Source organism: Canis aureus, chromosome 26 (genome assembly GCF_053574225.1).
Source record: "Canis aureus isolate CA01 chromosome 26, VMU_Caureus_v.1.0, whole genome shotgun sequence".
NCBI classification, from domain to species: domain Eukaryota; kingdom Metazoa; phylum Chordata; class Mammalia; order Carnivora; family Canidae; genus Canis; species Canis aureus.
Window position 1 is genome coordinate 28,806,394 of NC_135636.1, and position 13,345 is coordinate 28,819,738.

Sequence of the window (13,345 nt, forward strand, 5' to 3'; positions counted from 1 at the left end):
CTATGCCTAATATACTTGGCAGTGGTCAATAAAAAGTGAGTGTATTAATCATTATGGGCTGGGTTATGATGGGCTGGGCTGTGATGACAAACAACACCCAAATTTTAATGATTCACAGTAGCAAGATTTATTTCTCACCCCAATACCGTGAACTGGCTGCAGCTTTGTTCTATACCATATTTACTCCAGGACTCACAAGCTCTTAAAGCTTCTACCCAGAACTCATACATGCTACCAATTTTATTAGAGCAAATCATATGATGTGTTGGTTTTCTTCTTTTTTAAATCATTAATTATGATTTTTAAATTTCTCTCTTTTTTATAAAAGATTTTATTTATTTATTCATGAGAGATACACAGAGAGAGACAGAGACACAGGCAGAGGGAGAAGCAGGTTCCATGCAGGGAGCCCGATGTGGGACTTGATCCCAGGATTCCAGGATCATGCCCTGGACCAAAGATAGGCACTCAACTGCTGAGCCACCCAGGCATCCCTAAATTTCTTTTTTAATTGAAGTATAGTTGACACACAATGTTACATTATTTTCAGATATACAACAGTGGTTTGATAACTATATGTTATGCTATCCTCACCACAGATTATCAGTAATTACTGTAAGTGTACATGAACAAAATACTCCAATAAGAAGGTAGAGACTGGTAGAATTTATTTTAAAAATGATTCATCTATATTCTTTCCATAAGAGACTCACATTAGACCCAAATACAGTGAAAGGATGAAAAGAGCCGTTTTATGCAAATAGTAACCAAAACAGAGCCAGACCAGCCATACTAATATATGTATGCATATCTATTAGGGACATTTGAAGTTAGTATAGTATGATTTATGTATAATACTTTGTGTCGTGCCCTGGGATATTACTAGATAAATCTTAATTTTATACACCTTAAAGACCACTCTATGATTGAACTTATGTATTTTGATTTATATCATCTTCACATGGCTATATCTCATCTAACGTTCATAAATAATAGTATGATATAATGCTTTTGTACAAGTAGAGATTCAGAGAATGCAGGAAGTGAAACTAACACTGAGGATCATAATTGAGTTGGGTCAGCAGGAATACTGGACATTATGTTCTGTCTTCTACTTCAGCTCTTGTTTAATATATACAGAGCAGTAGAAAAAGTGACCTGGTACCTTCAGCAAAGGCAAATCAGAAGGTATGGTGGTTTTCAAAATATGTCCACAAACTCTTTGAAATTCCTCCCTCAGAGGGGCACCTGGGTGGCTCAGGGGTTGAGCATCTGCCTTTGGCTCAGGTCATGATCCTAGAGTCCTGGGATTGAGTCTCACATCGAGCGCCCCACAGGGAGCCTGCTTCTTCCTCTTCCTATGTCTCTGCCTCTCTCTGTGTGTCTCTCATGAATAAATAAAATCTTTAGAAAGAAAGAAAAAGAAAGAGGAAGGAAGGAAGGGAGGGGAGGGGACGGGAGGGGAGGGGAGGGGAGGAGGGAAGGAAGGAAGGAAGTCAGTCCTCCCTCAGAAAGTAGAGCCCAATTCCTCTCCCCTTGAGTGCTAGACTTAGTCACTTGATTCTAACACATAATGGCAGAAGTAACAATATGTTCCTTCTCAGATAGAGTCATAAAAGGCAGTGTGCAGCTTCTCCCTTGATCTCTTTCCTGGTTTACTCACTCTAGAGGAAACCAGCTGCCATGTCATGAGACACTCAAGTAACCCAGCAGTTAGACCCATATGGGGAGAGACATAGGCCCTTCACCAACAGTCAGTGAGGATCAGAGATCTCCTGCCAACAGCCATGTGAATAAGCCCTCTCAGAAGAAGATCTTCCTGCTCCAATTGAGCTTTCAGATTGCAGCCCTAGAAAATCTTTTGACTGCAACTCCACGAGCTAAACTACTCCCAAATTCTTGACCCACAGAAACTGTGAGACAATAAATATCTATTGTTTTTAACTGCTACATTTTGGAGTAATTTGTCATACAGCAGTAGATAACTCATATGTAGCCCCCTCTGTGTTCAACAGGCAGAATGTATAATCCTGCAGAGAGGGATACAGTAGGAGGAGAGACTGACTGGTGAACAGTAATAACCTACCACAGTAGCCAAAATATTAAAATCCAATCCTCTGCCTGTTTATTAGACAAATATCTGAAACAAGGAATAAATCTTATCACCTATGCATATTTGCTCTCTTTTCACTATTCTGTTGTCCAGTAAATTCCAAAATCAGCAAATAAAGGGATATTTTAAGTCTGGGATCTGATACCTACTTCCTACTCCCTTCCCCCCTCTAATTCCTGAAGTTAGAGGATTGTCACAGTCCACTCTTCTTGCTTTTGATCCTTCCTTAGTCCCAAACAAGCCTTTTTACTTTTATTGTTCAAACCTAGTCTCTAGATTGCAGCTAAACCATTGCCTTTTCCTCATCTTTCACATCAGTGGTTTTCTTACACTGTTGTTATTTCTCAGATTGACTTCCTGGCATTCTGGCCATCTGTATGGTATTGCATTGTTTTAGTTTTAGATATTCTAGTGAGTGTGAAATGATATGTCATTGTGGTTTTAATTTATATTTTCCTATTGGCTAATAGAGTATTAGTTGAGTATCTTTTCTTATGTTCTTTTGGCCATTCATATATTTTATGTTGTGAAATGTCTATTCAGTTGTTTTGTCCATCTTCTTAAAATTGAGGTGTAAAAGTTTTTGTAATGTGTTCTAGATAGAAGTCATTTGTGAAATATATGTGTTGCAGATACCTTCTTCCAGTCTCTAGCTTGCCTTTCACTTTTTTAAGTGTATCTTTTGGAAAGCAGAAAGTTTTATCCTTTTATAAAGTCCAATTTATCAATTTTTTCTCTTATAGTTAGTGCTTTTATGTCTTCAGAAATCTTTGGCAATATCAAGATTGCAACGTTTCCTTTTAGAGTTAGCAATATATATTTTAGATGTCTCTTTAGAAGGAAGCTAACCTTTAATATGGGCCTATAATATACCAGGCCCTTTCAATACCTAATTGGATCTATAATGTGATTGCAGTTTTATGTATTGTTGAATGTATCAATAATCTTAAATTTCTTTATATGTGATATGGAGGTATATAGAAACAACTGATCATGTTATAGAAATTATATCTCTATTTAATAACAGACCTCATATTGACTACATTTGTGGTGGACAAGTAGAGGACCAAAAACACTGGAGAAGTTGCTCAGGAAGGTACAGGGAGAAGTTAGGAAGATAGACAGGCAATTATATAAAAAACAAACATACGAAATCCTAAGCTCTGAAATTGCAAATGGAATCTGGAAAGAATGACAGTAATAAAACCTAACCCTCTGACAAGGGGTAATCTAGGGATAGTAAGTAAACCTTATGTATTCCCAGTGTGACAGGTTGAAAAAGTTTCTACAGACCTGGATTCTAGGATGAGAGCCTTGAAGACTATACAGCATTAGTTGAGATGATCACTGGCTAGGGCCCACAGAAATACACTGCTCTCTTATTCCTTTCACTTATGCTTGATTAGTCCTGAGTCTGGCTCTGAAAAGTGAAAGGAAGGTGAAGAATTCATACTACCAGTATCTCCTCTACCCTTCATTGGGGTTGTATACTATTAAAGGTCAGAGAGAGAGGTGAAAAAATGGGATCCAATACCCTGGTAACCTTACCTTCCCTCCAGGTAGATCTAAGTTTTTTATATCCTGACTCTACTACTCAGTTTTAAAAAGAGAGCTACTCCTCTCTTTTCCTATCTCAAGACCTGGAGTCCTTCATCCTCACTTTCAGGATTTTTCACTAATACCTTATTCCTTTCTGCCTAGTCCCAGCATTCACACAGAGACAGCTTGGAATAAGGAAAGCAATGGCTGGTTTACAGACATTGAAAACTCTCAACCTCAAGCATGGCTTTGGCTATTGTTTGTTCAAGTTTTTCAGAATGGAAATTTTTATTGGTTTTCTGGTTAAAAGGAAATAAAGGCTCATAAAAATGAAACAATTTGGAAATAAAATACGAAAGCCCTCCAGAATTTTTATTATGCATCTACAAACACACACACACACACACGTTTTTATAAAACAGGCATCATAATATGCATTCTACTGTATAATTTTTTCCATTAATAAATTGTAGTTTTTCTATGTCAGTACTAACAGATCTTTCTTCTTATTATTAAAACTGCATAATAAAGAAGGGCTATAAATTCTGGAAAAATAGGGATGCCTGTGTGGCTCAGAGGTTGAGTGCCTGCTTTCAGCTCAGGGCATGATCCTGGGATCAGGGATCGAGTCCGACATCAGGCTCCCTGTGAGGAGTCTGCTTCTCCCTTTGCCTATCTCCCTGCCTCTCTCTCTCTCTCTCTCTCTCTCTCTGTCTCTCATAAATAAATAAATATTTTTTTAAATTCTGGAAAATAGGCAAATGCACATAACGATTAATTTTTTATATATTACAGTATCATAACAGGATTCATTCAGTGTGTTGTCTTTCATTAGCAAGGTACACAGTTCAGTGAGCTGTATAAACTGCAATGAACATGGTTCATAAATGCAGTATTTCCATCAATCCCTACATATGCATATGAAGCATGTTGCCTCAGTTAATTGTGTCATCGGTTTCACCAAATGAGTGTCCTCTCTGTTGTTAAACTAGAAGTAACCAAGGGGGTAAGTGTCTGATTTTTTTTATAAATCTGTTTCTAGACTCTGTGGCCACTCTCTATGTCATTGTGTGGGTATATTGTAGTTTACTTAATCCTTTTCTTTTTAACTCAACAGAAAACATTTAATTAAAAATAAATATTTAGTTTGCAAGGATACTTTGTAATCATATTTTATGCTTCATTTCACTTGCTCTCATTTAAACTTAATTTTAGAGTTCACTACAACTTTCAATTCAATTCTGAGATTTTTTTTAAATTGAAGTATAATTAGCATACAATGGTATATTAGTTTCAGATATACAACATATTGATTAAACAGTCCTGTACATTACTCAGTGCTCACCATAAGTGTAGTCACCATACAGTGTTATTACAATGTTCTTGATTATATTCCCCATGCTATGCTTTTCATCTCTATGACTTACTTATTTTATAACTAGAAATTTATACCTCTTTTTTTTTTTTTTTTTAATGACAGGCACACAGTGAGAGAGAGAGAGAGAGGCAGAGACACAGGCAGAGGGAGAAGCAGGCTCCATGCACCGGGAGCCCAACGTGGGATTCGATCCCGGGTTTCCAGGATTGCGCCCTGGGCCAAAGGCAGGCGCCAAACCGCTGCGCCACCCAGGGATCCCTGGAAATTTATACCTCTTAATCTTCTTCACCTATTTCACCCATCATCCCACCTACCTCTCCTCTGGCAACCACCAGTTTGTTCTCAACACCAAACAAACAAATAATTTGATTTAAAATGGGCAGAGGAAAAAAAAATAGGCAGAGGACCTGGGTAAACATTTTTCCAAAGAAGACATACCAATAGCCAACAGACAGATGAAAAGATGCTCAACACCACTTATCATCAGGAAAGTACAAATCACAACCACCATGAAATATAACCTTAACTCAAAGTGGCTAATATATTAAAAAAAATAACAAATATTGACAAAGATGTGGAGAAAAGGGAGTCCTCTTGTACTGTTGGTGGAAATGGAAATTGGTGCAATCACTGTGGAAAAGAGTATATAGGGTCCTCAAAAAATTAAAAATAGAAATGTCACATGATCCAGCAATTCTGCTACTGGGTATTTATCCAAATAAGCCAAAACTACTAATTCAAAAAGATATATGCACCCCTATGTTTGTTGCAGCATTGCTTACAATAGCCAAGATATGGAAGCATCCCAAATGTCCATCAATAGATGAATGAATAAAGAAGAATATGTGTGTGTGTATATATATATATACACATACAATGGAATATTACTTGGTCATAAAAAGAATGACATCTTGCCATTTGTGACAATATGGGTGGCCTAGAGGACATTATGCTAAGTGAAATAAGTGATTTCACTTATATGTGGGATCTAAAAACAAATGAATAAACAAAAAAAAACCTGACTCTTAGCCAGTCATATATATTTTTTAAATATTTTATTTATTTATTCATGAGAGACACAGAGAGAGAGACAGAGAGAGAGAGGCAGAGACATAGGCAGAGGGGGAGAAGCAGGCTCCATGCAGGGAGCCTGATGTGGGACTCGATCCCAGGACCCCAGGATTACACCCTGTAGCCAGTCATATTTTAATGGACATCTAAGTTTCTGGGTTTTTTGGAATTATGAATAACAATGTAGTGAACATCCAGATTCATGTATTATTATGGACTTATCTGATTACTTCATTGAAATAAAGAAGTAGAATTGATGGGTCAAAATATATGACATTTAAAATTTGATAAGTTATTGCCAAATTGCCTTCTACAAAGGTTGAATCAGCTTACCTTCCCATTAACACTTGAATCAGCTTATATTCCTATCATCTTTCCCCACAAATCCAGCAACACTGGGTATCACTAATTATTTAAAATTTTGCCATCATAATAGGTAAAAACTGATGTCCTATTCTATTAAGTTTATTTGTCAATGAAGTTGAGCATCTGTTTGTGGGGGATTTTTGACAAATTTACTGGTCATTTGTTATTTCTTTTTTTTAATAAAAAAAATTTTTAAGATTTTATTCTTATGTAATCTTTACATCCAACGTGGGGCTTGAACTCACACCCCAAGACCAAGGGTTACTTGCTCTACTGACTGAGCTATCCATCCCATTTGTATTTCTTTATAAATTTTCTGTACATGTCCTTTGCCCGTTTTTCAATTTTAAAGTTCAATTTCTTTTTCTTTCTTTTTTTAAAGATCTTATTTATTTACTTAGAGCAATAGAGAGTACAAGCAGGAGGAACAGCAGAAAGAGGGGGAGAAGCAGGCTCCCCGGTGAGCAGGGATCCCAGCTCCGGGCACAATCCCAGGACCCTGAGATCATGACCTAACGGAAGGCACGCACTTAACCAACTGAGCCACCCAGCCCCCCTCTTTTTAAAAAAAATATGTATTTATTTGTCAGAGAGAGGGGCAGGCAGAGGGAGGGGCAGGCTGCCCAGCTGAGCAAGGAGTCCGATGCAGGACTTGATCCCAAGACCCTGGGATCATGACCTAAGCCGAAGGCAAATGCTTAACCAAATGAGCCACTCAGGCATCCTGGTTCAATTTCTTTTCTTGGGGATTTAGGGAATTTCTTATAGATCATTGCAGTAACCATTTACCTATATACATGTTGCAGGTATTTTCCATAGTTTAAAATTTTTTAAGGGTGCCTGTGTGGCTCAGTTGGTTAAACATCCAACTTTTTATCTTAGTTCAGGTCTTGGTCTCAGGGTTGTGAGTTCAAGCCCTCCATTGAGCTCCATGCATGTTGGGCATGGAGCCTACTTTAAACAAAAATTTTTTAAATGCTATTAAGGTACATTTTTCCACCCAGAATTTTTTTCTGTATCCAAATCTGTCAATATCTTCCTCTATGGCTTATAGTATTTTTTTTTTTTTAATGATAGTCACACACAGAGAGAGAGAGAGAGAGGCAGAGACATAGGCAGAGGGAGAAGCAGGCTCCATGCACCGGGAGCCCGACGTGGGATTCGATCCCGGGTCTCCAGGATTGCGCCCTGGGCCAAAGGCAGGCGCTAAACCACTGCGCCACCCAGGGATCCCCGGCTTATAGTATTTGTATCATTGTTCAGGTTTAAATAGTATGACCAAGAGTTTTTGTTCCTCATTCCTTTTACTCTACTTTCTTTATAAATTAAATATGGAATCTACTTTTTTTTTTCTACTTTTTTTTTTTAAGATATTATTTATTTATTCATGAGAGACACACAGATTCAGGTTCTAATGGTGTCTGGAACATCAAATAGCTCTTAAAAATAAAACTGGGGGGATCCCTGGGTGGCGCAGCGGTTTAGCGCCTGCCTTTGGCCCAGGGCGCGATCCTGGAGACCCGGGATCGAGTCCCACGTCGGGCTCCCGGTACATGGAGCCTGCTTCTCCCTCTGCCTATGTCTCTGCCTCTCTCTCTCTCTCTGTGTGTGTGACTATCATAAAAAATTTTTTTTAATTTAAAAAAATAAAAATAAAACTGTGATGGATTGAGTGTGAATGAGTCAAACAGGGATTAAATTTCCCTTGAAAAAAAAAATTTCCCTTGAAATACATATGGATTTAATAATTGGCAGGAAAGTTCTTTGTAATAAAAAAAAATGTTTAGGAGAATGTTTGACATCCTTTTTGAGAATGTTTGACATTTTAGAGAAATGCAAAATTTTGCTATACTATACTGTTTCAGCTTATAGATTCCCTCTGAAACACTGATATCACAGTCATAGGCCAAATAGTCCCAATCAGGACGTGAAAAAGTATAGAAATTTCTGTATTTAAGAAATTTTAACTTAGTCTCTATTTTACAAGAATTTCAAACACCCTAAACTTATTTTGATGGAAGAAACTTCTTCATACCTCCCCTTTGGAGTTCAGAGTCTAGAAGAGGAGTCCATGTACTAACAAATGAAAGTGTCCACACACTATTCCACACAAATATGTGTCTGTTGTATGGTGCAGAGAAAAGGATGTCCTAACGATACATGCTACCTAAAGCAACCTAGAAAGGGAGTTCAGGTAATGCTGCACCTGAGCCCTAAGAGAAAAGCTGTTCACCTGCTGAATTAATAGGGACAGAGGGGTTGCATGTGTAAAGATTCAGAAGTGGGAAGACAGCTTGGAATATATAGGAAACTGCAATTAATTTGAGATACCAAAACGTAATACAGGAGAGGAACACAATGGGACAGGACTGCAGGTACAGTCAGAGGTCTGACTAAAGAGGAGTTGGGGGTCCAAGAATCTTGGGTTTAGTACTGAAAGATCAACATTTTGACTATTATCATAGCAGCTCTGCACTTATATATTTTTTAATCTCACCTTTTTCTTTTTCTTTTTTTTTTTAATCTCACCTTTTTCAAGGCATAATTTCTATACAGTAAAGTGCACATCTTGGTGACTTGACAAATATATACACTTCTATAACTACCACTACTCAATCTATAGAATTTTACTATTACCTCAAAAAACTTTTTTTTTTTAAATTTTTATTTATTTATGATAGTCATAGAGAGAGAAAGAGAGAGAGGCAGAGACATAGGCAGAGGGAGAAGCAGGCTCCATGCACCGGAAGCCCGATGTGGGATTCGATCCCGGGTCTCCAGGATCGCGCCCTGGGCCAAAGGCAGGCGCCAAACCGCTGCGCCATCCAGGGATCCCTCAAAAAACTTCTTTGTGCCCGCTTCTCAGGAGCAGCCACTATAGATTTCTTTCACTATAAATTAGGATCTTTTCTAAAGTTTTAATTAAATAGAATCACATAATATATGCTTTTGTGTCCAGCTCCTTTTGTTCAGCATGATGTTTTGAGATTCATCCATGTTATTATTTATAAAAGTAGTTAATCTTTTTTATTGCTGAGATTTCATTTATATCCCACAATTTGTTTATGTAGTCACATACTGGTAGACATTTGAATACTTTCCAGTTTCTGGCTATTACAAAGCTGCTGTATATATTTGTGTATAGGGTTGTTTTTTTTTTTTTCTCAGAAGAAAGATAATCTTTTTTTCCCTTTGGGACGTAAAACTGAGATTATGTAAGCTTGAAGATGCTGCACCTTTCTCCCCTGGTGGCATAGAGGAAGTCTTTCTATGATAGAAGAGATTAAGAAAAATGCATAGGGAGAAATGGGAACAGGGGGAGAGAGAAAGAGAATCCCTACATACTCCAGGAATTACTTATGCCTGATAGGAACACACACATTTAGACAGAATTGGAACTTGTCAGAACCTCATAAAGAAGGAAATGGAGGCTAGAGAAGGACACAGTGGAGACAACTGGAATTCATGAATCATGTTCTCAATGTCCTGAATTCCATAGTGTCAGCCTTTTCTTTGAAATTAGACATAGACATGAAAACTGCCAGCCAGAGGCCTTGACACAGAGGGATAAATGGACTTCTCACTGTGAAGTAAGGAGATCACTAAGGCAGGGGAGGTGTTTCCCTACCACTCTCCTCTCCACCCATCCTCAATTCAGTTTAACAGATATGTATATATTTTTAAGATTGATTGATTGATCTGAGAGAAGTAGGGGGGAGGGGAGAGGAAGAGGGAGAGAGAGAATCTCTAGTAGGCTCCCTGCTGAGCACAGAGCCCAACATGGAGTTCATTGCATAACCCTGAGATCATGACCCAAGCTAAAATCAAGTCAGATACTCAAATCTACTGAGCCACCCAGGTGCCCCTCAACAGATATGTATTAACATCTGCCTGTGAATGGACTAGTGTGATGGAGTTTGGGGACATAAATATACCCTCTCTCCCTTCACAAGACCTCACATTAGTAAAGGAGGGATAACTTCAGCCTAGAGGTGAGGGCAGTAAGGAGCCAAATCTTAGAGAATAAAATGAAAAAGAGATAAGAGTGCTACAGGCAGAGGTATAGAGACAAGAAACATTTAGTGTTCTAGAGTATATGGTCAAAGGGGAGTAGCCAGAAATAATGCTGGAGAAGGAGTTGGGTCATAAAGGATCCTGAATGCCACACCAAAAAGTTTCCATTTTATGTTGTAGGCATTGGGAAGTCGTATTCATTTTTGAAAGATGCCATAACAGGGACGACTGGGTGGCTCAGTGGTTTAGCACCTGCCTTAGGCCCAGGGTATGATCCTGGGGACCTGGGATCAAATGCCGCATTGGGCTCCCTGCATGGAGCCTGCTTCTCTTTCTGTGTCTCTCATGAATAAATGGATAAAATCTTTAAAAGGAGAGAGAGAGAGAGAGAGAGAGAGAGAAGCCATAACAAAGTACCATAGACTGGGAGACTTAAACAACAGGAAGTTTATTTTCTCACAATTCTAGAGGCTAGAGGTCCAAGATCAAGGTATCGACAGGTTTGGTTTCTTCTGAGACCTTTCTTTGGCTTGCGGTTGGCTGTCTTTCCCCTCTCTGTCTTCATATGGTCCTCCCTCTACTTGTGTTTGTGTCTAAATTTCTCACTTAAAAAAAATATTTCATGTATCTATTTGACAGAGAACAAGCAGGAGGAGAGGGGAAAAATAGGCCCCCCACTGAGCAGGGAGCCCGAGGCAGGGCTCATTCCCAGGGCCCCAGGATTATAACCTGAGCTGAAGGCAGAGGCCCAACTGACTGAGACATTCAGGTACCCCTAAATTTCCCCGTTTTGTAAGGACATAAGTCAGATTGCATTAGGGCCTAATTTTAACTTAATTACTTCTTTAAAGACCTGTCTCAAATACAGTCATATTCAGAGGTACTAGAGGTTAGTAGCGTTTTTAGGGGACAGAATTCAGCCCTTAAGAAGCCATTGAAAGATTTTAAGTAGAGAAGGGCATGAACATGGGCAGCCCGGGTAGCTCAGAGGTTTAGCGCTGCCTTCAGCCCAGGGCGTGATCCTGAAGACCCAGGATCGAGTCCCACGTCAGTCCCACAGGCTTCTCCCTCTGCCTGTGTCTCTGCCTCTCTCTCTCTCTCTCTCTCTCTGTGTCTCTCATTAATAAATAAATAAAATCTTTTAAAAAGAGAGAGAGAAGGGCATGAACAGATCTCTACTTCAGCAATGTTACTGGTAATAGTATGGAAGATGGACTGAAGAAGGATAAGACTATAAAGGTATAAAAGCTTATTAGGAGGCTTTTGGAGTTATCCCAACAAGAGTTGATAAGGGCTTGAATTAGAGAGCCTATTTTCAGACTGCTATTCAATTAGAAGACAGATTACCTGTGGATAGAGTGGCCTGTGAGTAGTTGATGACTCTTCCCACTAGGACAAATTCTACTATGTAAGATGTTTATGCACATAAGCTTTGAAGGAGAAGGGTAGGTAGAATGAGGCAGTAGGAAGTTCCATAAAGGATTCCTCAACCATATGGTTTTATAAGGTTCCCTAAGTTTGGATCATATTTCTTTAATCGTTACTGTTTCTATTCATATTCTTAACTCTTCTTATGCAGATTTATTTTTTATGTGGGAAAAAGACCAGAAGTTATAGAATTGAGGTCCTACTTGGAGCTGTAATTCTGGCAGTTACTAGGGAAGTAACCTTGGAAAAGTCATTTTATCACTCTGAACTTCAGTTTCCTTTTATGTAAAATGGAATGATAATAATATCTGGCTCACAGGTTTGTTGAAAGAATTAAATGAGATCATGCATGAAAAATATTTTCGAAAGAGCTGTACACTTGTTATTTATTCTACTTGGTACCCCTAAAGGATATTTTTATGTCTATAGGTGGGAGTGGGAAAAATAGAGTCTTTACAGAGCATAGTGATGGCTTTGATTTATTGAGTTATCTGCTATGAGCTTTAGATAGGAGCCCTAGAGTGTCTTTCTTCTGGAAGAGAATCCCCAGGTCGTGGAGTTGTTGGGCAGTAGTTATACCAACATGTGAGAAAAATATGACTCTTCTCTGGGCTATTTGGATCTGATTACCAGGAAAGAAAAAAAATGCAGTTTGTTTTCAGCAAATGCTAGAATTTGGGGGACATGTTTAATATCACTAAAACAAAGGGAAAGAAGCAAATGGACAAAAGCAGATAAAAAGAGGTGAGAGCCGCAGAAGGAGTATGAAAACAAAAAGCAAAATAAAAAAGAAACTAAAAAAGGAAAAAAACAAAGACTTTCCAGATTTCTTATTCATGTTTCATTTCTTTAAGTAAAAGAACCTCAATCATAAGGAAAGGAAATATTCTTTTTAATATAATTTATGTATGTGTCTGGTCAATGTCAACTCATTAATAATACTATTGTTCGCAAGAAACAATTCCCGGAAATTTTGACTTGGGTTTTTAAATATATAATAATGAATATTTATGTGTATATACTTTCTACAGTGCAAACATAGAATATATATATCCCTTGATGTAAGATTTTATTTAACTTTTTTAAAAAAGGATGATTTACCCCAGGACAGAATTATGTCTCTGATAAATGTTTTGAAGTGAATAAAGTTTTAAAAACCCAAAAAAATAAAAAAGACTGTTTAGTTGATCAAATATAATGCTTCTAAAAACCATACTGCAGAGGGGAATGTTTCTTCAAAGAAGTCTGACATGTTTTCACATAAGAAAACTATACTTAAACTTGAAACCGAATACTAACAAGCCTCCCTGATAATCCACCAAGTTCTTAAGTTCTTATGGCAAGAATTGGTTACCGGATGAGGAGCACCTGGGTGGCTTAGTCGGTTTAGCATCTGACCCTTGATCTTAGGTCAGGTCTTGATCTCAGATCTTCAG

General features: G+C 38.1%; 1 protein-coding gene across 14 annotated transcripts in view; it reads left to right on the forward strand.

Moving 5' to 3' along the window:
- The window catches only part of LOC144298224 (uncharacterized), a 250,004-nt gene that overhangs the window by 24,534 nt on the left and 212,125 nt on the right, over positions 1 to 13,345 (forward strand). For 10 of the 14 annotated variants that reach the window (XM_077872812.1, XM_077872815.1, XM_077872809.1 and 7 more), the window contains one exon: positions 5,133 to 6,663. The exons of 1 other annotated variant lie outside the window; for it this stretch is intronic. The gene's annotated coding sequence lies outside the window, so the exon portion shown is untranslated. 3 more of the 14 variants (XM_077872819.1, XM_077872823.1, XM_077872817.1) reach the window with 2 other exon arrangements.